The sequence below is a fragment of the Mesoplodon bidens genome, assembly GCF_964165515.1.
Source record: "Mesoplodon bidens genome assembly, chromosome: 2".
Lineage (NCBI taxonomy): Eukaryota > Metazoa > Chordata > Mammalia > Artiodactyla > Ziphiidae > Mesoplodon > Mesoplodon bidens.
The window spans coordinates 6,966,194-6,990,104 of NC_138177.1; the positions used below are offsets into that span (position 1 = coordinate 6,966,194).

Sequence of the window (23,911 nt, forward strand, 5' to 3'; positions counted from 1 at the left end):
AGATATTGTGGAACAACTATCAATCTCTGTCATAGCCTCTCTATTTGGATACCCGTAAATGCCTATACTCGCCTCCCTAAGGAAGACACACAATCCAGTTACTGCTTTCAGCTGAAAGTTCATGATCTCAGGATTATATTTAGCCTTCTCATCAAAAGCTGTAACTTCATGGTTTTGTGACCTATAATAAAGGACATATTATTGTCCCTAACACAAAGAAAAAAAAACCTGCACCTGGCAAGACCTACCTGGCGGAAAGGAGTGTGGGAGACAGAGAAGTCACTGATCCATAGCCTTTTTTTAAAAATTCATTTTTATTGGAGTATGGTTGCTTGACAATGTTGTGTTAGCTTCCACTGCACAACAAAATGAATCAGCCATACACATATAGATATCCCCTCCCTTTTGGACTTCCCTCCCATTTAGGTTACCACAGTGCATTAGGTAGAGTTCCCTCAAATTCCACTGAGCTGAAATTGTAAAGATCCCTTTCTGTGCAGGGGAGGAAGTTTCTCATTTAGCCCATTTGGCACTGCCTGCTTCTTTTCTGGGAAGAAATTCCTTTCACCAGCATCCTCCAGGGACCATGACTCTGCTTTTTGGGAAGGTCTTTATCTTCAGTAACCCATACAGAAGAATAAGAAGTGGGTGTTGAGCACATGCTTATCTTGGTGGCTACAAAGCCTTTATAGCCTCTATCCTGCTGACGTATTTTTGAGAGCCCAAGAGTTTCTTCAGGGATTAAACAACTGTGGAATATTTCAGGTTAGACTTTTTATCTCTGTGGCAATACATTTCCACAAAATTAACAGACTTCAGTTGTTTTGCTTCTGGGCAGTTCTGCAAATGGGCAACCATAGGCAAATACTATACAGACATAAAGCCTGAAGACCCTGGTCTTTTACTTACTGGGTTTAGTATCATGGCCACCATCACCACAGCCTGATTGGTAGCTCTTCCGTGGTCATCTGAGGCAAATGATGCTCTTAATCAGATCTTTGCTGCTATACTGGCCCTGATGCCTGGTATGGGACTATTTATGTAGGTGTTTAAAACATGTATGGGGACCGTGATGTTAAGGACACCATTATGAACAACTATCATCATTTCTCTTTGGGATATAGATGGTTTTAAAACAGCAAAACATAGATTGTAGAACAGAGATCACCCTGAGCAGACATATTCCTTTCATCTCTGTCTATCAACTGACTATTTCTAGGAGCTTGCAAAAATCTAGTAGAAGCAGTCAACATCCAGACCAGAGCACCATGGTATTACTGACTGAAGTTTTGATCAAATATTTTTCTACAAATATTTCTACAAAGCAATAAAGATGATCACTTTGTCAGCTTACAAACTTAAGTCCTTGTTACCTACTAAGTTAATGCCACAGATTTTTGTGTAAGTGAAGCATTTCTAATGTAGACTATAGTCATTTATAATAAGCTGTGTCCAGGTATGGAATTCTGTATTAATTAAGGTTCAATTTGGTGATGAGTGAAAAAATAAAAGTTCAAATAACAGAAACTTAAACTGATAAGGTTTAAGTCTCCCGGTTAAAAATTCAGAAGTCAACTGTCCAGGGCTGGTGTAGAATAAGTCATCAGAGACTTATGTTCTTGACGGTTTGTCATTCTGTCATCCCTAGGGAGTAGCAGTCATTTTTTTTCATATTTCAGTTTTCATTTTTATAATTTTCCTGCTTGTATTCTGATACTACTATGGTGTAAAAGTGATTTTTTTTCATGTTTCAGTCTTCATTTTGATCATTTTCATCCCTCTATTTTCCTTAAGTAATTTTTATTGTCAAAGAAGAAAAATAATGTCATAGTATTTTCTTTTCAGTTTTTAACCTTGCTTTATGGAATACATACAATTTCCTAGAACGATCAGATCAGACTTACTGCATCCCAGGAGGTGGAAAATCTAGCTGTTGCCAGAAGGAGCGCTCATCCTGCCATTACCCTGGCAACCTCAAGTCTCAGGATAATATAGAGAGACATGATTTAGCTCAAACAACTTCAGGATGTATTATTGCCTACATTCCAAGCTACCAAACCATGGATGTCAAGCAATGCCCAGTACAAATTAGTCTCAGAGAGGCAAACTTACACATATTTTTTGATAACTGTAAAATATCTTCTCCAGTTTTATTCTCACAGCAACCCCAAAATAAAAAGTGTCCAAGGAAAGAAGTCTAATGTTTAGCCTATCCATAGGTCTTTTCTTGGGTACTGACATTTCACTCTAGCTGGATCACTACTTGCCATATTCTATTCATTAAGAAAGCCTAAATCACCTAGTTTTACTTGGTAACTAATGCAGTGATCCTCTATGGGGCTGGTAATCACGTGAGGTCATGTTGGAAAAGGTGTACATTTTTGGTTACAATGATTGGGTGTCCTTATTGATATTCAGTTGGCAAGGGCCAGGAGTTCTAGTTCTAGCCTTCCTGAAGTGCTTAGGAGAGTCATTTACATATAGAAAATATATACATATTTTCTATACAGGGGAAAAATGGTTTATAATTATTTGATCCTAAATCCTAGTCTAATTTAACCTATAGAAATATTTTTTGCACAGTTTTAACATCACTGAATTTTCCAGGAATGCATTTATATTGAAATAATTTTGTGCTTTGATTTGGATCTTTATCAAAAGTTGATCTTAAGTTAGGAAAAAGTATCACATCATGGATGACACTGTCACCCATGATAGAATGTTAAATGTATGAGGCTGCTTTCCATGTTAGGGTAGTGCATATAAATATCACAGTGTTCACATTTTTCTGTGACATTTCTTTTGTATAGTATAACGATAGATAACTATACAATAATTTAATTTTCTGTTCTTTTCTAGACAATTCTTTGTTTCCAAAGCTTGCTATTATTAAAAAATACTGCTATAAAAAGTTTTGGACATGTCTATGTGCTATAGTCTGAATGTTTGTGTCTCCCCAAAATTTGTATGTTGATATCCTAACTCTCAAAATGATGGTATAGGAAGTGAAGTCTTTGGGATTTGATTAGGGTATGAGGGGGGAGTTCTCATGGATAGGATTTGTGCCCTTGTAGGTGAGTCCTGAAAGAGCTCCTTCCTCCATTCCGCCATGTGAGGTTTCAGCTAGAAAGTGTTATCAAAATGAACTAGGAAACAGGTTCTCAACAGAACCTGCCCATGCTGGCACCCTGATATTGGACCACCAGCCTCCAGAACTATGAAAAATAAATTCTGTTGTTTATAAGCTACATAGTCTATGGTATTTTTGTCATAGCATCCAAGATGGACTATGACACTGCTTTTGACAGTGGCAAGACGTTACAGATATTCACCTGGGAACAGACTTTCTGTTACAAAGTTTGGGCAGGAATGGTATTCAGAATATTTAACCACTGTAATGTCACTGACAGCGCCCTATCAGAATGTAGGCGAGCAATCAACTACTTACTAAGCTGTACAAATGTGGACCAACATACTAATATTCATAGGTATAAATGTTTTTATAATTATTAAATAATTCCAGACTGTATCCAAACAGGTTCTACTTGTCTATATTATCAAAACCAGTAGAAAATGAGGGCTCTCTTTGCTCCACTTAGTGTTATCAGACTTGGATATTTTTTTTCTGAGGAAGTAATTAACCCGTCATAATGGTTTTTCTTTGCATTTCCTTAATGGTTAATACCATGTTTTTCTAAATTGATGCTTTTTTGCTTCATCTTTTCAAAATTTCTGTTCTTTTCCTTTTGTTTTCTAGTAGATTATTTATATTCTTTTACTAATTCAGACAATATACCTATTCTTTATATTTAACCCTTTATTTATTGTTAGTGCTCCAAATGACTTCTCCAAGTTTGTTGCTTGTCTTTATCATGTCTTTGCTTATTATGAACTATTATATAAAATGCACTTTATATTTATAAAGTCAAATATTCCCTTTATTATGTCCATATTTATGTGTCACTTAAGAAATCTTCCTACCTGAATTCATATTCTTTCCTAAAATTATTTTTTGGTGGATTATGTATGATCAGGGTTCATTTTTTCTTTGTATGGAAAATCAGTTGCCCCAGCAAATTTATTGAAATGCTCATCCTTTCCACATTTGTCTGCAAAGAAATATTTATCATAAAAGGAATTTACATAAAAGTATACATCTGACTCTTTGCTCTATAGTCTGTTATTTTAATCAATTTGTCAAATTCTACACAAAATCAGAACTGACTTAATACCTATAATTCACATTGCATGTTTCAAATCTAATGAGGCAAGTTTCTCTCCCCACCTTTGTTCTTTGGAATTATCATTTTGGGCTAAGTTTAGTCTTTGGACTTTCTCTAAGTATTTTAGAATTAGTTTATAACAAAATATCCCAAAATAATACTTGTTTTATTTTTGAATAAAAATATGAGCTTTCTCCCCCAACCATTATGAATCATCTAGAATTCTCTTTTGTAGGCATTCAGCCTATTTTGGACACCTCTGAAATACAGTGTACATAACTGTCTTAGTTCTATCACTAAATTAATGAAATATATTCCCTAGTCACCTGAAAATTTTCAATTATTTCTTACACATGCAATGCTCCTTCACAACTAATGTCTCTGTTTCAACAGTTCCATGGCTTAGATAATTTTCTTCTAGTTTTCAGCTAATAAAATTCTACACATCTTTGATAAACACCTTGAAATATCCTGTCCTATATTATATTTTATGATACTCACAGAAGTATAATCAGATGCATTTTCTTATTATATTATACTACTATATAATACATCTAATTTTATAATAGTTGTTATTTTCTAATATGTCTATTTCCTTTATTAATTTGTCTGTGTAGTAATATCAGAAAACAGATAATATTAATAATAGATTCCAAATACTTAACACAGTGCTTAGATCTACTAAGAATTATATTTTGTCTTAAATCAATTCATTAGATTCTTTTCAAATTTATATTTTTTCTAAATTAAATCCTGTCAGAGAAATACATTTATTTGGTATATAAGACCAATTGTTAAATTATATCACATTTGCATGTAATATAAATTTAGATGGATATTCATTAAGAGAAAATTAATTACTAAATTTTTATGGATATATTGTAGCTTTAAGAATTACAGTTAATTAGTACCTTCTTAGTGTCTCAGAATTTCATTGTTTATACCACTTAGTCAATTCTTAACATGTAAATCTAATTATTTTCTTATATGTATTCCAGGCTTCTGAATAGAAGCGTAAAATAGTCATGATAGAAGATAACTTGATCACCTGTTTTTTATTTTATTTTTTTTCACATTTAGCAGATAACTTGCCTTTGTTGAGAAAAGAAACGTTGTCTCTTATTTTTTATGATTTTTCTTAAAGCACTTTTTGCTTCAAAGCAAAACTGATAAAAAATCAGAGATTTCTCATTCTTTCTTAGGGTTTCCATTTCTGCTTACCTCATGCATGTGTTCTCACATGCTGTCTACTTTATCCATCAGAGTGTTGGGATATTAATGATAGTTGTTTTACATTTCAGCCTGTTATTTCCAACATCACTGCCATGTCTAATTCTGATGCTTGCTCTGTCTCCTCAAATTGTGTTTTCTGCCTTTTTGTGTGCCTTGTAATTTTTTCTTGATAGCTGGCCATAATGCATAAGGAACTGCTACAAATCTCTCTTTGGTAATTTGGAGGTGAGGTGTGAGGTGTGAGGTGGAGGGGGAGGGCCAGAGTCCTATAGCCCTGTGATTAGGTCTCAGCCTCTCAGTGAGTTTATGCCTCCAGACTGTGAGCTTCCCAGGTGTTTCTCAGTTTTTCCTCCCTCCTTAGGTGGGACGGGATGGCTGGAGCTGACTGAAGCTGAAGCTGGGTAGTCATCCCTCAGAATTTGGGGAGGATGGATTTCAGGACCCCCAGCCCCACCCCAGGGATACCAAAATCTGCAAATGTTCAAGTCCCTTACATAAAATGGCAAAGTACAGTAGGTCCTCTGCGTCCATGGGTTTCGCACCCCCGGATACAGAGGACCTGCTGTATTTCCCTTCCCCCAGGTCAATTAGGCTCTTATAATATGCAGCTGGTTAGGCTCTGGTTAACTAGTTTCCCCTGAGGGCAGGGCTTATTAAGAGGAGCGGAGTGCTTTGGCGTCTTTCGAAACGATTTCTTTTCCTCTCCTCTTGCTGGAAGTACACAGGAAATTTTCTCCAATATTTACTGTGAGAACCTGGTGGAGCTTCTGTAGGTAAATCTCACAAATTTGTGGGGCCGCCATGACTGGGTCCCCCTGAAGATTTTAACTCTCAGAGTTGTCTGCACGGAGCTTCCAGCACTTGGTCAATTACAGCGCAGGTTTTCCTGGCCCAGGTCTGGTTCCGCCAGCGATTTCCATTACGGAGTCTCTGATCTGGTAAGCTGACTTCTATATTCGCCTGTCTCTCCAATCTTAGAGATTGTGGTTTGCCGTGTTCTTACCTCTCATATGGATCCGAGAAAAGTTGTCAATTTGTCAGTCTGTTCACTGTTTTACTTGTGAGGGTGAAACGGTGATTTCCAAGCTCCTTACATGCAGAACTAAAAATCCAAAGTCCCAAGATTACCTTGTTGTATACTTGTGTAGATAAGATTGCATTTTCTGTATGCTAGGAAGCAAAGTCTACTTGGTTTTTAAACTGAAGATGTATGTGTTAAGTATGTATATTATAAATGTTCTTCTGGGTGTATTTTTATATATATATAAATTTATTTATTTATTTATGGCTGCATTGGGTCTTCGTTACTGCATGCGGGCTTTCTCTAGTTGTTGCGAGCGGGGGAGGGGGGCTACTCTTCCTTGAGGTGCACGGGCTTCTCATTGCAGTGGCTTCTTTTCCATGTGGTGCGCGGGCTCTAGGCGTGCAGGCTTCAGTAGTTGCAGCACACAGGCTCAGTAGTTGTGGCTCCTGGGCTCTAGAGCGCAGGCTCAGTAGTTGTGGCGCACGGGCTTTGTTGCTCCGTGGCATGTAGGATCTTCCCGGACCAGGACTCAAACCCGTGTCCCCTGCACTGGCAGGCGGATTCTTAACCACTGCACCACCAGGGAAGTCTGTATGGGTGTATTTTTAAAGGAAAATCATCCTCGTAAAGCTCAGAGAAACATATCCTTAAAAAATGGTGCATTATGAGAGACTATAGAATTATTTCCCCAACTGAAACAACCCTGCTTGAAAGACTGTTCAAAAGATTGGCTTAAGTTTCAGATTAATATCGCGAATTTTATTTTTTAAGATTTGATGTGGATGATTTGTAGACATAAATATTTGAATTGTTTAACAGTAATCAAGGATTTAATTGTAAGTTTGAATCATCAAAATTATTTTCCAAAGATACATGCTTCCAACGTATTCCAACAAATTACAAATTGTTATCTAAAGTAATGAATGTTGTGTTTTTTTCTAGTTATCAGTGCTTTGTTAAAATCACATCTTAAATCATTCTCTCATTTGAAGATGCTTTTACTTTATTTGCATTAAATACTGTGCTTCATAATACTTTTGTTAAATTTAAAGAAAGCTTGACACCTGCAATTTTATTCTTAATTCTACTATTGATGTGGCCATCTAGTTCCTTTGTTTTCCATTAGTAAGAGAGGTAGTTATATATTTGTAAAACGAGGTAAACAATTATACCTTATGGATGTTCACACTTATTTTGTTTTATATTCTATTCAAACATTTTGCCCCATCATTTCTGAAGTAATAGAGTATATTTAGGAAGAAAGGTAGAAAAATTATCACTGATGCAAACTCAGTGTTCATATAAATAGAGCAATCCAGTATTGCTTCAAGCAGGGGATCTAATGTCTGATGTGGTATAGAGATAATGCATAGGCTTATGATTGCTAGAAACTGTTGTGCTTTACACAAATCTAAAATAAGAATTTAATCCTCTTCAATTTGATTTCTTGTGTATTTTTAGTTAATTGTTTAAAATGTTAAGATAATTGTAGATTTACAGGCAGTTGTAAGAAATAATACACAGAGATCCTGAGCCATCTTTACTTAGTTCCCCCAATGATAACTTGTAAAACTATTGGGCAATATCACAACCAGGATATTGACACTGATCTGGTTAAGATAAAGAACATTTCCATCACCACAGGATTCCTCATGTTGCTTTTTTGTATCTCTCAACTTCCTTACCTCCACCACCTACTTATATCCTGACAACCACTAATATGTTTTATTTCTATAAGTTTGCCATTTCAAAGATGTCACAGAATGTGACGTTTAGGGATTGTCCTTTATCACTCAGCAAAATTCTCTGGAGTTTCATCAGATTGTTCCATATATTCATAGTCTGTACTCTTTTATTGCCTAGTTATACTTCATTGTAAGGCTATAAAACAGTTTTTTTAATGCTTTCTCTTTTATTCGTTTATATAAATAATATTTTCCAAGACTTGGTTCCCAATTCCTTTCCCTAAATAATCCAGCCTTATTAATCTCCTCCATTATAAACACTTCAATACCATATTCCCTAGGCAATTATAGGTATTTGTATAACATAGTATATTTGTACCAGTGAATAAATGCATTTGTAATTGTTCCCTTGTTACTTTATACATTTCCATAACTACATGTAAAATTGTTAAAGTAAATCATGATAACTACTTGTCACTGGATACATATTATGATCAGTTTTTATGCTAAGTATCTCATAGACACACATAATGATTCTCACAGCAACTGTATGAAGTATTGAAGTATTATTGATCCATTTTACAGGTAATAAAACTAAAGATTATCAAAGAACACCCAAGCCTTTCACTCCATACCCTCTACACTAGATTGTTTTGTTCTTTAAGTGTATTCTTTTTTTTTGGAGATATAATTGATACATAACATTGTGTAAGTTTAAGGTGTACAACATGTTGATTTGATACATTTATGTATTGCAGTATGATTACCTCTGTAATGTTAGGTAACACCTCTATCATGTCACATAATTATTCATTGCTTTTTTTGTGGTGAGAACATTTAAGATCTAGTCTCTTAGCAACTTTTGATGCATATGATAAAAGTATTGTTGACTATAATCACTGTGATGTGCATTAGGTCTCCAGAACTTATTCATCTTCTAGTTGCAAGCTTGTACCTGTTAACAGCATCTCCCCAATTTACCCCTCTCCCCCTGACCTACCACTGATAACTACCATTCTATTCTGTTTCTACTAGTTCAATTCTTTTACCTTCCACATATTAGTGAGATCATACAATATTTATCCTTCTCTGTCTGGGTAATCTCAGTAAAATGCACTCATTTCCATCTATGTTCTTGCAAATGGTAGGATTTCCTTCTTTCTCATGGTTGAATAATATTCCATTGTATGTGTACACCAAAACATCTTTATCCATTCATTCATTGACAGACACTTAGGTTGTTTCCATATATTGGCTATTGTGCATAATTCTACAGTAAACATGGGAATGCAGCTATCTTTTTGATATTTTCTTTTCATTTCCTTTGGATATATCCCCAGAGGTGAGATTGCTGGATATTATGGTAGTTCTATTTTTAAATTTTAAAGGAAGCACCATACTGTTTTCAATAGAGGCTGCATCAATTTACATTTCCACCCATACGGCACTAGGGTTTGCTCTTCTCCACACCTTTGTCAATACTTGTTACCTCTTGTCTTCTTGATGATGGACATTCTAACAGGTATCAGATGATATCACATTATGGTTTTGATTTCCATTTTCCTGATGATTAGTGATGTTGAATTTTTTTTCTCGTTCTGTAGGTTGCCTTTTCATTTTGTTGATGGTTTCCTTTGCTGTGCAGAAGCTTTTCAGTTTGATGTAGTCCCACTTGTTGATTTTTGCTTTCATTGCTTGTGCTTTTGGTTTCATATCCAAAAAGATCATTGACAAGACCGATGTCAAGAAACTTCTTCCTTTTGTTTTCTTCTGGGAATTGTACAATATCATGTCTTATGTTGAAGTGTTTAACAAATTTCAAGTTAATTTTTGTGGTGGTGTATTATAGGGGTCCAATTACATTATTTTGCACGTGGCTCTCCTGTTTTCCCAACATGATTTGTTGAAGAGAATATCCTTTTCCCTTTGAGTCTTCTTGGCTCCCTTGTCAAATAAAATATTCGTTGACCATATATGTGTGGGTTTATTTCTGGTCTTTCTAGTCTGTTCCCTTGGTCTGTGTGTCTATTTTTTTATGCAAGTATCATACTCTTTTAATACTATACCTTCCTAGTATAGTTTTATTTATTTTTATTTTTTATTTTTTTGCGGTATGCGGGCCTCTCACTGTTGTGGCCTCTCCCGTTGCGGAGCACAGGCTCCAGATGCGCAGGCTCGGCGGCCATGGCTCACGGGCCAAGCTGCTCCACGGCATGTGGGAGCTTCCCAGACCGGGACACGAACCCGTGCCCCCTGCATCGGCAGGTGGACTCTCAACCACTGCGCCACCAGCGAAGCCCCTAGTATAGTTTTAAATCAGAAAAAGTCACACCCCTGATTTTGTTCTTCTTTCTTATGATTTCTTTTGATAATAGGGGTCTTTTGTAGATTCATAAAAATGTGAGGATTGCTTTTCCTATTTTTGTGAAAAATGCCATTGGAATTTTGATATGGATTGCGCTGAATCTATAGATAGATTTGGGTAGTATGGATATTTTAACAATATTCTTATGATCTGTGAACATGGAATATCTTTCCATTTGCTTGTGTCATCTTCAATTTATTTAATCACAGTCTTGCTATTTTCATTGTACAGATCTTCCACTTCCTCAGTTAAATTTATTCTTAAGTATTTTATTATTTTGATGCTATTGTGAATGGCATAGTTTTCTTTGTACCTTTTTCAGAAGTTTCATTGTTAGTGTTTAGAACCACAACTGATTTCTGTATGTTACTTTTATACCCTGCAATTTTATGGAATTGGTTAATTAGTTCCAACAGGTTTTTGTTGAGTTTTAATGATTGTATGTAAGATCATATCATCTGCAAATTTCATTCTTTTCTTTCCTATTTGGATGCTCTTTATTTTTTTATCTTGCCCGATTACTCTAACTAGGATTTCCAGTAAAATATCCAATAAGAGTGGTGAGAGTGGGCACACTTTTCATATTATTGATCTTAAAGAAAATGATTTCAACTTTTCACCATTGAGTGTGATGCTAGCTGTGGGTTTGTCATAAATGCCTTTTATTATATCGAGTTCTGATCCTTCTTACCCAGTTAGTTAAGTGTTTTTATCATGAAAGGATATAACATTTTGTCAAAGGCTTTTTCTGCATCTGTGAAGATGAGAATATGATTTTTATCTTTCATTCTGTTAATGTGGTGTAGGACATTTATTGATTTGTGTATTTTGAACCAGGCTTGCATCCACAGGATAAACCCCACTTGGTCATGGTAAATAAGCTTTTTGATGTGTTGTTGAATTCAGTTTACTAACATTTGGTTAAGAATTTTTGCCTCCTATATTTATCAGGGATATTGGCCTATAATTTTCTTTTCTTGTAGTTAGTGTCTTTATCTGGCTTTGGTATCAGGATAATTCTGGCTTCATAAAATGAGTTTGGAAGTGTTTCCTCATCTTCAGTTTTTTGGAAGCATTTGAAAAGAACTGGCAATAATTCTTCTTTCAATGTTTTGTAGAATACACCAGTAAAACCATCTGGTCCTGGGCTCTTCTGCATTGGGGAGTTTTTGATTACTAATTCAGTTCCTTACTCATTACAAGTCTGTTCAGATTTTCTATTTCATCATACTTTTCATCTTGGTAGGTTGAATGTTTCTAGAAATTTATTGATTTCTTCTAGGTTATCCAATTTGTTGGCATATAATTACCTATAGTAGTCTCTTGTAATTCTGTGTATTTCTATGGTCATAGTACAGTACCAGTCATAATGTCTCCTCTGACATTTCTGATTTTATTTGAGTCTTCTCTCTTTTTTATTAGTCTAGCTAAAGATTTGTCAATTTTGTTTATCTTTTAAAATAAATCAGCTCTTTGTTTCATTGATCTTTTAAAATTGTTTTTTCTGGTCTATATTATAGTTGTTTCTGCTCTGATATTTTTTGCTTTCCTTCTTTCTACTAACTTTGGGCTTAATTTGTTCTTCATTTTTTAGTTCCTTAAGATGTAAGGTTAGGTTGTTTATTTGAGTTATTTCTGTTTTCTTAATATATGTATTTATTGCTATAAACATCTTGCTAAGGACTGCTTTTGCATCACACACCATAGGTTTTGGTGTGTGATGTGTCCATTTTCATCTCTTTCTTAATTTTTTTTTTTTTTGCGGTATGCGGGCCTCTCACTGTTGTGGCCTCTCCCGTTGTGGAGCACAGGCTCCGGATGCGCAGGCTCAGCGGCCATGGCTCACAGGCCCAGCCGCTCCGCTGCATGTGAGATCCTCCCGGACTGGGGCATGAACCTGTGTCCCCTGCATTGGCAGGCGGACTCTCAACCACTGCGCCACCAGGGAAGCCTTTTCTTAATATTTTTTGATTTCCCTTTTGATTTTTTCTTTGATCTATTGGTTATTCAGGAGTATGTTGTTTAGTTTCAACATGTTTGTAAATTTTCCAGCTTTCCTCTTACTCTTGATTTCTCATTTTATTCCATGGTGGTTGGAGAAGATACTTTGTTTGATTTCAATCTTTCTAAATTTACTACAACTTGTTTTTTGGCCTATCTTATGATCTACCATGGAGAATGTTCCATGTGCACTTGAGAAGAATGTGTATTCTGCTGCTACTGGATGAGTGTGTGTGTGTGTGTGTGTGTGTGTGTGTGTGTATAATACATTTGGTTTAACATTTCCTTGTTGATTTTCTGTCTGGATGATCTATGCATTGTTGAAAGGGAGGTACTGAAATCCCCTACTATTAATGTATCATTGCCTATCCTTTCAGTTCTGTTAGTAGTTACTTAATATAAATTGGTGCTCTGATGTTGGGTGTGTATATTTTTACAACTGTTATATTTTTGATGAGTTGAACTTTTGCACAGAATAACTTTTTCCATCCCCTCACTTTGATTCTCTGTTGTCCTTAAAGCTGAAGTATGTCTCTTGTAGACATCCTATAGTTGAGTCTTCTCTGTCACCTCTTCTAATCTTCACTAGTTGCCTTCAGGTGGGAGATACTTGTCATTTGTCCAATTTATATTTGGGGCTTTCTCCTACCTTGTTTGGATACACTTGCTCCATGCTTCTTGCTCCCTCTTGTGGCAGAATTCTTCAGTTTGTGTATTTTCTCTGGATCTTACTACTCACCAGACCAGCTCCTGGAAGCCTCTCTTTTGTTTTTCTGAAGGTGGCACCTCAGTTCATTTGTGGTTTCTCCCTTGACCACAGACACTGGCCTTTTTTCCGTGTGCACTCCCTTTCAACCATTCATTGTCAATGCAGCCCTCAGGAGCACACATAAGGAGTCAGTCTCATAGTGGGAGGTGTGTGGGTTTGGCAACGAGTGCATCGTTGTTGCCATGAGGGCCTGGTAAGTGTATCCTTGAGTGAGGATTTCCCAGTGACTATGGATGGGTTACCTGCCAGAGTTCACAACACAACAGGAACCACATCTACTTAATACCTTATAGTATTCTTCTCTTCCTCTTACAGGATCCCTTTCCTCCTCCTAGTCATGGGGGTCCCACCTCAATACTTGGTGCTGCAGGAGAGAAATGAGTTTCTCTAGGAGTGTCCTGCAAACTAGGGAAGCCAGGAGCTCACTCAGGCTCTCCCTTTCCCCCAGGGGAAAAGTCACCACTGCCTAGCTCAGCCTCACACTGTGCCTCCTTAGGGGGAGAGGCAGTGCTGGCAAAGTTCCTCTTACCATCTCCAATGTGTCCAAACTTGTATAATTTTTTGTTCTAATGAGGTACTGGAAGCTGTCCTCAGTAATCCTGGACTTCTACAAAAGTTCTCTTATCAGTGGGTATCTGGCCATGTCAGCACTCTCTAGCTGTCCCTGACTGTGGTCAAGAGAGTTTGAGCTGGTTCACAGATTCCTACTGGTTCTGCAGCCTATATGAGGTCTGTCTGCCCATTACCTGATGCAAAGGTGGGTGAGACTCCTCACAGGTCCCTTGGCATATGATGCTGGATTCAGTATCTCCCACAGAGGTACATTTGTTCAGGGATGGATGTTGAATTTTAGCTGTTAAGTGCGGGAACCAATAGGAGGGACTCCTCATACTGCCATCATGCTGACATCATTCCCTATAGGATACTTTGCTTAACTGTTTATCCATTGAGAGACATCTGGGCTGTCTCCAGTTTTTGACTATTATGAATAAAACTGTTATAAACATTTATGTTCCAGTTTTTATGTTGATGTATGTTTTTATTTCTCTAGGAGTAATATCCAAGAGTGCATTTATTGGATTATGTGGTAGTTGCATGCTGAGTTATTTTAAGAAGCTACTAAGCTGTTTTCCGGAAAGTCTATGTTTCACATTCCTATCAGTAATGTATGAGTAATCCAGTTTCTGTCCATTCTAACCAACATTTGGTATTGTCACTGTTTTCTAAAACCATTCTGGTAGATGTGATATCCATTGTGGGTTTTTTTTTTTAATAAGATATCTTTAAATTTATTTATTTATTTATTTATGGCTGTGTTGGGTCTTCGTTTCTGTGCGAGGGCTTTCTCTAGTTGTGGCAAGCGGGGGTCACTCTTCATCGTGGTGCATGGGCCTCTCACTATCGCGGCCTCTCTTGTTGCAGAGCACAGGCTCCAGACGCGCAGGCTTAGTAGTTGTGGCTCATGGGCCTAGTGCTCCGCGACATGTGGGATCCTCCCAGACCAGGGCCCAAACCCGTGTCCCCTGAACTGGCAGGCAGATTCTCAACCACTGCACCACCAGGGAAGCCCATCCATTGTGGTTTTAATTTGTATTTCTATAATGGCTAATGAAGTTGAACATGTTTTCATGTACTCATTTGCCATCTGTATATCATCTGTGGGAAAATGTCCCTTCTTATCCTTTACCTATTTTCTAATTGGATTGTTTTTAACTCTTGGGTTTTGACAACTCTTTACATAATCTACATACTGTCCTTTGTTAGATATATAGTTTGTATGTATTTTCTCCCAGTGTATAATTTTCCTTTTCATTCCCTTAATTTGTCTTTTAACAGAGAAAATGCTTTTAATTTGGAAGTACATTATATGAGTATTTTTTATAAATTATACTTTTGGTATCAGGTTTAATATGAAGATTAAAAGGATCTATGCCTTCCCCTAGATCCCAAAGATACTCCTGTGTATTTTTTCTAACATGAGATAAAACAAAATAAACTGATACCACATTTGGAAGGGGTATATAAGAAAGGAAATCAGGGTGTAAAAAATTTTAAAGGTAAACTTAGGCAACCTGCACCAGACAAGGCTGCATGAGAAACATGCCACAATTCACTTTTCAATAGCTGAATAGGGTCATAATCTTGGGTCTGAGCTTCCTCTCCTACAAAACAAGGAACAAAACCATCAATATGGCTTTACTGTCTGTAATATTTACTATATTTACTAATATTTACTGTAATATGATCAGCAATTCATAAATCTGTTTTCTTAAAGTGAAAAATTATTATTTTTACTATAGGTACAATATAATTTACAAATATGTGTGTATATCTGTATATAGATAGATCCAAAAGTTCAGTCATTCCATCATTATATCACGATACGTGATAAAATATTTCATTCTGTAAGTAATTTGTTTAACGTAACAATGACATGGATCCTATAGTCAGACTTACTGAGATTTAAAGCCTGAATTTGGCAATTAGTAACTGGTCAACCTTGCTTCTGCTCTGATTTTCTCAAACTAGAAAATGAGAAAAAGTGAGAAAAATATTATATTCAAAATTCCTAGCAGGAGCCTAGCAAAATATATGATATCGATACTTTATTACCTAAGAGTAAAAATGTTTATCCTTTATATTATTTTTTATCATTTTCTGGTTACTTTTCTCAAATTATGAGCGACAGGGTTGGTTAGGAGATATGGAGAAAAAAGAAGGTCTGGGGTAAATGTAAGGAAAGAATATAGTATTACTCACCAGTGCCTGTGGGTTTGCAGAAACTGTGGGTAAACTTGTTTACAGCTTTCCATATAAAATAAATGAATTATAAAAAGAAGATCATAATAGCCTCATCATGAAAAACTGCTACTGAAGTTTATTTGCACCCATGATATCGTATACCTGAGGGGAAAATGTATTAGAAAATGATCACTTTGGGTTGATTCTCTGTTTTTTTTGTTTTTCCTGTAATAAATAGCCTCTGATACTCTAATTGTCTCCTGCTTTCCTTAAGGTATCACACTTAGTAGAGTCCTTGGACTCTGCCCCAATTATAAAATTCCTAGGAGTCCCCCTTCTGAACTGCATTGAACTGCTTCTAAAGGCAGTTAACCAGTGATCAGAGGAGGGCCAGCTACTGTTAAGCAGTACATCAAAAGACAGCACAGTGAAGGCAGTTTATTTTCTTGCTGTTGTATTTGCCACCCCACGGAGGGAGGTGCAATACTTGTTGGTGCTTGCTTTCTTTTAATTTGTAGAGATAATACAGTGCAAGTAAAATGATCTCAGACACAGTCCCTCAAAGAATGAAACTCTCTCCAAAATGCCTGAGTACTCACTGTTTAGAGAATTTGAAATTAAATCATCTGTGGAACTGCATAAAAATAGATCATAAGATTTCTTTTCTCTATTAGTATAGAAAACATCCATGAAGTATCAAATGAGAGAGGTTCATTTTTTTAAATTATACAAATACCAAAAATATATACTCTTTTTATACTTTTTATAATATGTAGTAACCATTTTTCCCAGTGATTCAAATTTTCTTGTGAATTTTAATATCACAATTTAAATTTTTATATATTTATATATTTATATTTTTAAATTTTTATATTTTATATAATATGTAGTAATGACTTTTTTCAATGATTCAAATTTTGTTGTGAATTTTAATTGTGCAATTTAAATATAATTATGTAATTAACAATTACAGAATCAAGTTGAAGAGTATATGTTGCAGTGATTATTGTAGTTGTAGTGATTATTTACATTTTACTGTGAACTTGTCAGTGACAGAGACATGATTAGAAATTATATCCCCTGAATTTTTTCTGAAAATCTATTCCTTCATACCATGCAGTTTTTCATCTGTCCTTAAATAATGAATCTATCTGTGGCTGTCACAGCACTTCTCAATATCATAAACAAAAGAATTACAACAAAAAAATCTGAGCTAATACTGTTCTAGTAATGTTTAGTTTGAAATAGGCTGTGAATATTTCAGTTTAGATATGCAATTTTTTCTTGCTTCCTATGTTTAATTTGTTTTATTTCACTGCCACGGATACACCTTGAGTATAAATTACTGTTCCTAAAGCAAGGGACTGATAATTATCAGAGCTTTATTATAAATTCTCAGTGAAACTATATAAATATGCTATATCATTAGCTGCAGTAAAAATGAAATAGAAATCTAGATAATACTGTTATGATTTCCTTAAATTATGTAAGGGGATTATAAGCCAATAGTAATATTAATCTTTAATAATTTTACCTCAATTTTAGTGATGATTTATCTGCATTCAAATATGCCATTACTCCAAATTCTCATTTTTACATTTAATTTCATAATATTCTTATTATTTACCTTTTAAGGTAGGAAGCAGATTGCACTCTATTTTAAATATTCAAGGAAATATAGGAGACTGATATTTTAGGTCATCTTTTGCTATAGTAACAGAAGTCACCAATAGCTCAGTGGCTTACAAATACCGTTTTTTCTTTGCTCACATTACATAAAGGATATGGGTCAACTACAAGTCTTCTTCTGGTCTCTCCTGGTTTTTCTGGGCTTGGCTGGACTCAGCTCTATGTGAGTTCTCACCCTGGAACAAAATTTGGAGGAGCAGTGACTATCTAGGTCATTTTGTTTTTACGGTGAAAGGCAGAAGTTCCGCAAACTATAAAATACATTAAGGCATTTCACTCAGATACAACAAATGTCACATCTTTCATACCTCATTAGTCAAAGCATGTCAGATGTTCAAGAGTTGCAACTCAATGGTTTGGGAAGGTCTATTATACCTACAGAGAAGCATGATGAAGAATAAGAAGGAATGAATGATTGTAATCAAATAATACAAATTACTATGATTATCCTCCAGTCCCAACTTTGCCTACCTATTTTTGTGCCTTCAAACAATAGCCCTGATATTTTCAGGTTGTATAACTGTTAACATTTTATCCCTGATGTCTTAAAGGAAAACCCCCTTTCAGATGAAAACATTTTGATCAACTAATATTTGGTTGTTTCACTTCAGGTTAAAGTATCTCAGTAGTTCAGAATCCTAGCTTCCAGGTTGATAAGTATAAGCAAGAAGATAAAAAGGGCTATCTCTTCAAAAATAAGAAATTATATAAGGTATTATATATAAAATCATAATCACCCTGTATTTTGTTTAGTAGCTTAAAGTTTAAGGTTTTTTTCCAACACTAACTAAGCTTTCTTCCATAAATACTAATGAAAATATATTTAAACTAGAATTATGTTCACTTACTATAATACTAAGTTTGGTAAAATTAATATTTGCTAAAATGCATATTTGAAATAAGTACAGTTAAAGAAGAGAGGGAGAAAAAAATAAAAAACAAAACCTGCAACTCAGACAAATACATCTAGCAGTTGGTGGCATGAATTCCCATACTATTCCCATAAGTAGAACATAAGTATAAAACTGGACAAGAATACTATTACATGACACTAGAAAATGACCAAAGATAGATGATATTTTGAGAAGTGTTTCCTCATGAAGGAGAAGCACTGCCTCAAGTAACAGTGATTGCATTTGTGGGCTTCTTGTCTCAGGCCATTTCCACACCCCTAGAAATGGATGTCTTGATCCAGAGTATGTGGCATAGAAGAGAGCATATTAATGGAGAGATTCTGGAAGTGAGAAAGCTATAGAATGTTAAAGATTAACAGCAAGACTGCAGTAGCAGCAACAGCAACTCTTCTCATATTCTTCAGTGAGTGCTAAAAAGGAAAAGTAGGTAAGGGGCCTCAGAGGATACTGGGGAAAACAGATCTGGGGAGTTTGCAAATTTAATGCACCTTTGAATGCATTTTTCAAGGAACACAGACATTGAGCAGTATAAGGTGGAACCTTTTGAGACTTGAGGTGAATATCCCCTTTATGAATATCGGGTGACTTCTAAACTGTGCAGGTATAGAGAAGACCACTAGGGAGCCAGGAAAAAAATGAGAATAGATATCTGTGGCTGCACACTGCAGTGAGGACAAAATAATTGCCTACTGAGATAAATAACAACAGTTCTTATAGCACAAATTACAATCTGAGTCAAACAATAATTTATCTACAATGTCCAGTTTCCAACCAAAAAACTTGTAGAAAGGGTGGGAATAAATTAGGAGTTTGGGATTAAAATATACACACTACTATATATAAAATAGATAATCAACAAAGACTTACTGTATAGCACAGGGAACTATACTCAGTATTTTGTAATAACCTATAAGGGAAAAGAATCTGAAAAATATATATGTACATTTATATATATATATATATATATATATATATATATATATATCTGAATCACTGTGCTGTACACCTGAAACTAACACAACATAGTAAATCAACTATATTTCAATAAAAAAATTTTAAAACAAACAAAAATATTAGACATGTACAGAAACTGAAATGTGAAACTCAGGAAGAAAAGCACTGACCAGAAACTGATTCTGAATGGGGCCAGACAATAATTTATTAAAGAAAAGTCTTCAAAGAAAACATTATAAATGTGTCCAAAAAAGGAAAGAAAATTATTCCATTATCCAGTTACCAAATACAGAAAATTAACAGAAAAACGGAAACTTTAAGAAACAACCACATGGAAATTCTAGAGACAAAATTTATAATAATAGCAATGAAAATTTCACAAGATAGAATCAACAGCAAATTTGAGTCTGTGGAAAAAAGAAGTGGTGAACTTGATTATAGACAGTTACCCAGTTATCCCTTCTGGAGAACAAAGAAATAAAGACTGAAGGAAAAGGAACAAAATCTTATAAATCTGTTAGAACATATCAGTTGTTCCGTTTGTGAAATTATAGTTTCAAAAGAGAGGAGAAAAGGAAGTAGAAACAATGCTCAAATTAATAATGGCCAAAAAGAATCCCAGATTTGTTTAAAACATTGATTTACAGCCCCATGAAACTCAAGAAATTCAAAGTAAAATAAAAGCAGCATACCACACTGTGGTACTCTAGACATAATACTCCCTAAAGATGTTCATGTCTTAACCTCCAGAATCCATAAATATGTTACTTTACATGGCAAAAGAGATTGCAGAAGTGCTTGAATGAAGCATTTTGAGATGTAAAGATTACTCTGCATTATCCGTGATGACCCCATGCAATCACAAGGGCTCTGATAAGAGGGAGGTTGAAGGGACAGACTAAGAAGAAAGATGTGTGGTGAGAGAAGCGGAGCTGGAGTGAGCTCCTTTGTAGATGCAAGAAAGAACCGCAAGCTAAGGACTGCGGGTAGATTCTATAAACTGGAAAAAAAGGAAACAGAGTCTCCCCTGGAGCCTCGAGAAGGAATAAAACACCACCAACACCTTGATTTCAGCCTGGTAAGACTCATTTAGGCTTATGACCTCAGGAACTATAAGATAATTAATTTGTGTTGTTTTTAGCCATAAAATGTGTGGTAATTTGTTACATACAGCAGCAGTAGAAAATTAATATGCATATATACACACATCATAGTAAGATTGGCAAAAGTCAAAAATAAGGAAAAAATAGGTAAAATAGCAAGAGGAAAACAGCATGTTACATATTTGGGCGCAATACTATAAACAGCTGACTCCATATCAGGAAAAGTAGAGGCCAGAAGACAATAGAATGACATATTCAGTGAGCTAGGTAAAGCATCCTAACAACACACTGAGTTAGACAGCAAGACCTTAGATTTTAAAGGGCAGGTCATGTTCAGCCTCTTGAAGGCTGTTTCCACTGCCTTTAATGTTCAGACCTTAGCCCTCTGTTTATAGACTGGTGCCTTGATATTCTTACTTGTACCAGTGATTCGCTTGATTTATTTATTATTACTAAAATGTTGTCTCACACACAGAAAGATAAATATGTGAGGTAATGAATGTGTTAATTGACTAGATGGGAGGAATCCTTTCATAATGTATATCAAGTCACCATGATGTGTATTTTAAATAGCTCACAATTTTATATGTCAATTACACCTCAATAAAGCAGAACAAAAAGGAAAACATGTGTTCCCTAACCTTTTCTGAGGCTCATCTATAAAGAGGCAACAATTTTTGTAGTTTGAACAGGTCATACATTATGTCACTCCTAACCCCTTACACAAGGGTAAACATGTAATCACAATGTTTCTTGGAACTAATGTGTAGGCTTTGTGAAAAGTCATTTTGATTTTAGGTTAGGAGCTCTATATAGAGAGTAATGTGAAGCTCATGACAACCATCTTTCACTCTATTTAAAGAGAAGCTATCATCAAATTCAATGCAAGAAATGCAAAGGGCATCCACAAAATAGAGACATAAAATTCTAACGTAATTACTTGAGCTCCTAAATCTAGGCATACCTGATGAGGCATTAGCATAACATTCTGTTACATAAACATACATTCCATTATTGATATTAATAAAAAATCACTTTTATATCACATTTAATTCACAAGTCCTTCATAATATTGAAATTGGATCTCAGAGTAGGTCATTGTAAATGGCAAACCATAAAGTCTGGAACAGACTGAATTAAAATAGGGCAGAAGACAGTGAAGATTTTGTTATTCTCTTACTTTAAATTGTTACTCTGCTCATTCTACTATAATATAGCCCTCAGTTTTAAGTATTATAAATTTTATTCTCAGACTGGGCTAAGGGTAAAAAAAAAACCTAATTTACTCTCTAACCATTGTAGAAGGAGCACATCCGTTAATAGCAGGGAGAATTTTTTTTTAAATAAGGTCCATATTAAAAATATGAATGGATAACTATTGTCATTGCAGTTACTGGTTCTGAATTATTTGAAAAGATACTTACACAGCTAATGAAATCTTGAGAAATTATTGACAAGAAGATTGACAAATAAGAATCTATGATTTCTCAACCTCTGAATACAGCTTAGTTCTTTTACCTGTGAAAAAGAAAGCCTCACTGTTACCACCATCCAGCTCTGGATAGTGAAGCCCTCCTCTACACTCCTTTTAGATATAAACATGGATGGAAAGGTAAAAAAATATTCACTCAGAGAAAATTACAAGAGTGGATAGATTTCTGGTGAAAGCACTCACTTCGCAGCTAGAAGACCTTGGCATTTCACTCTAGCACAATGTAGTATGTGATATGGAGTTGGGCCCACTCTCTGTTCCTCTTTTTGTATGTGTGTGCCCTTTTGTTCTTTTTTATGATGAAAAATTTATATTTAGAATTAGGCAGTTGGATTCAGTTTATTTTTTTCTTTTTTTTAATTTAATTTTTATTTTATGTTGGAGTATAGTTGATTTACAATGTTGTATTAGTTTCAGATGACAGCAGAGGGATACACATGTCTATTATTTTTCAGATTCTTTTCCCATATAAGTTATTATAGAATATTGAGTAGAATTCCCTGTGTTACACAGCAGGTCCTTGTTGTTTATCTAGTTTAAATATAGTAGTGTATATATGTTAATTCCAAACTCCTAATTTATCCCTCGCCCCACCTTTCCCCTTTGGGAAACATAAGTTTGTTTTCTATGTCTGTGAGTCTGTTTCTGTTTTTGTAGATAAGTTTAGAAGAACCTAATTTTGTTGGCAACATCCAAAGCATCAGTCAGGACCTAGTGGAACATATGCCTTTTTCTCTCCATTGGGCTTGATTAGGGTATTGACCTTGGCCACTTCCATGTCATAGAGCTTCTCCACAGCCTGCTGGATTTGGTGCTCTTGGGGTTGATGTTATGATGAACGCAAGTCTGTTGTTTATTGTTGTCTTCTACCTTCTACATGACTGACTTAGTAGTCAGGGGGAACTTGATGATGGCATAGTGGGGGCAGTCTTCCAAGGATATTTGGGCCGCCTTCAGAGCTGCTGTGTGGGTGGGTGACATATGGGTTTTCCATTTTCGTGTGGCTGTGGACACCTTTGAGTGCTGCCTTCTTGGCCTTCAAAACCTTTGCTTTGGGGCTTCCCTGGTGGCGCAGTGGTTGAGAGTCCGCCTGCCGATGCAGGGGACGCGTGTTCGTGCCCCGGTCCGGGAAGATCCCACATGCCGCGGAGCAGCTGGGCCCGTGAGCCATGGCCGCTGAGCCTGCGCGTCCGGAGCCTGTGCTCCGCAACGGGAGAGGCCACAACAGTGAGAGGCCCGCGTACTGCAAAAAAAAAAAAAAAAAAAAAAAAACCTTTGCTTTGGCTTCAGCTTTGGGAGGGTCAGGAGTTTCCTTCTTTACTTTCAGCAACATCTTTGTGAAAAACTTGTCCTTTTCTTAAATGAGAATGTTTATTATGATTATTCAGTAATCCTTTTTGTGCTGTGTTTTGGAGTTTATTAAACATAACACAATCTAAAGACCGTAGAAAGTCTAAATTGGGATTACGATGACACTAAAGGAGAAATAAATATCTGGGGAATAAGAACTCTGAGAAAAACTGACTTATATAATCATCTCTAAATGTAATAACTGGACTTGACTTTACATTGTTTCCTAAAGTCAAAAAGATATATACTCCTTAAGATGTTTTCTCCAAAACTCCTCCTTGCTACACTTCCATAGTTTGGCCAGAAGTGTGTCACAAGATTGTCTCTAGTTGAAAGTAGAAACTGGAAAGATACTGCTAAGTACAAA

The 23,911-nt window shown here is 35.6% G+C and overlaps 1 pseudogene across 1 annotated transcript; it reads right to left on the reverse strand.

Annotated features, from left to right (window-relative positions):
- Window positions 1–22,857: 22,857 nt before the first annotated feature.
- Window positions 22,858–23,527, reverse strand: LOC308629386 (large ribosomal subunit protein uL23-like; annotated as a pseudogene). The gene is made up of 2 exons: window positions 23,468–23,527; window positions 22,858–23,239 (listed from the first exon to the last, which is right to left on the reverse strand). The product of its transcript is annotated as a large ribosomal subunit protein uL23-like (transcript).
- Between the last annotated feature and the right edge of the window lie 384 nt (window positions 23,528–23,911).